This window comes from Mesoplodon densirostris, chromosome 17, assembly GCF_025265405.1.
Source record: "Mesoplodon densirostris isolate mMesDen1 chromosome 17, mMesDen1 primary haplotype, whole genome shotgun sequence".
Classification (NCBI taxonomy): domain Eukaryota; kingdom Metazoa; phylum Chordata; class Mammalia; order Artiodactyla; family Ziphiidae; genus Mesoplodon; species Mesoplodon densirostris.
This window is the reverse complement of record NC_082677.1, coordinates 66,366,349-66,368,317: the sequence shown is the minus strand read 5'-3', so window position 1 is coordinate 66,368,317 and position 1,969 is coordinate 66,366,349. Positions and strand designations below refer to the sequence as shown.

The following is a 1,969-nucleotide window of genomic DNA, read 5'->3' as shown; positions in this document are numbered from 1 at the left end:
ACCCAGTTTCTTCAATCCTCAGTTTTTATATCTGTAAAATGGAGATGATAGTTGTAATCAAATCTCAGAGATCTTTGATTAAAGGCATACATTATTTCTTTACTTCTAAGGAAGGCAAACACTGCCATTGAAACTTCGGCACGTTGCCTTAAAAAAATAGTCCTGTATAGAGTGTGAATGTGTCACACCAGCCTGCCATGGCTTTCCCATTTCCTACTGCATTGCTCAGTATGTGGTGGGCAGTCCTTTTGTGCACATTTCAGGAGCTAAAGGTGACACAGCTTCATCTGCCTATGGGGAATCTTCCTTTCTCAGGGCCATGAAGCTCTTGGTTGTGCCTTTGCAAGAAAATGTAGGCGTGCAATCATTTCTCCAGCAGCACATTTCCAACTCTATTCCCATGTTTTTCTGTGCTCACGTAGTCCCAGCAAGGCACGCAACTCAGTTGAAATACTAATATTAATTGCAAAGACCAAGTCTGTGTATCACAGGCAAGGACAAGTCTGTATTGCTGCTGCCAGGTCCGGACTAACTGTGAAATGCCAGCAGTTATAAGATGCATCAGGATTCTGAGATGTTAGTGAAAAGATATATACATATATACTTAATACATAATATATTAGCATATATAGTTTATATTTATTAGTAGTAACCATATTATTAGCATCATTATATATATCATTAGTATATATATTAGAATTAATGAAATAATTCTGATGAATTCTAATAATTCTAATTAATGAGGTAATTCAGTGTTACCTCCTTCTTTCAGTTTTGTGGCAATTAAACAATGCCTGTCATATATTAAGTACTCTTTCAATGTTGGCAGTTATTCTTTTATTATACGTGTGGCTATGACGCAATCCCAGCCCCCCAGAAAGGCATGGGTCCTGAGGTTTAGATTTAAAAATGGGATCCAAAAGAAGTAATATGAAAAAAAAAAAAGAAGTGATATGTGCAATTACTAAGTGAGTGGAACCCTAGTCCGTCCGTCCTTTCCTGAGGGATCGCTATACACCATCTCTCCTTTGATCCAGCTACTAAGCCAGCATTTACTGAAATCTTTCTACGTGTGGAGCTGTGCAAAGGGCCGTCCAGACTTGCGGTCAGCATTCAACAAATCAAGTGCGGGGGTCTGTGGCAGTGCTGGATGGCGATGTTTAGAGCCCCTAAGCATTGCTCATCTGTGTTTAAAGGTGGAAAACGATCAGGGAGTCAAAAGACAGCTGAAAATAAAGGAACAGTGTGGGGAGAAATTGGAAAAGAACAAGGCCTTAAAGATGATGGAAAAAAGCAAAGCATTGAACGAGGAATGGGAACTAATGTCCAGTCCTGTGTTTCTCCAAGTCAATGTGGGGCTAACATTTCCTTCCCATATCTCAATTTTGAGCATCATAAGGAATCATCGAGGTTTTTACGTCCACTTCATTATTTCATTAAGGAACAATGTGAAGCCTGATTTTCTGTATTTATCAATTATTGTATAATGTGTTCTCAACACAGTGGAAACACCTAATCTACTGTCAGAAAAGTCTGTTAAGCAATATTCCTTTTCATCACGGCCTGGGAGGAACTTGATAACTGATGTACAAAAAAGTCCCTGGCTTTTAGTAAAGAACCTTAAAAAACAAAACAAAAACCAAAATCTCTGTGTCAGCAACAAAAATATCTTTGTGAGGCAGGCTCTAGTAGAAGAAACACAACCACCAAATAAGGAACATGAGCTTCTTTTCTTTTTTTTTCTTTTGCATTTATATAAATAGACTTTTGGATAAAAGGGCAAAGGACATGACCTTTCCATTAAAATAATATTTTTAAAGCTGTTCATTACAGTAAAAAATTTTGCTCTAGGACAAGAGTGGCACGCATATATAATAAATATGTATATAAAATATTTACGTATATTAAATATTAGTTCTTTTATATAACTAAATAAGTATAATGTATATGTAGCCTATAAAGGTCTAGA

At 36.8% G+C, this 1,969-nt stretch overlaps 1 non-coding gene across 1 annotated transcript; it reads right to left on the bottom strand.

The window, feature by feature from the left end:
• Nucleotides 1-917: 917 nt before the first annotated feature.
• Nucleotides 918-1,040, bottom strand: LOC132477845 (U6atac minor spliceosomal RNA). The gene has a single exon (XR_009530349.1). It is a non-coding gene; the product is annotated as a U6atac minor spliceosomal RNA (small nuclear RNA).
• Nucleotides 1,041-1,969: the final 929 nt, after the last annotated feature.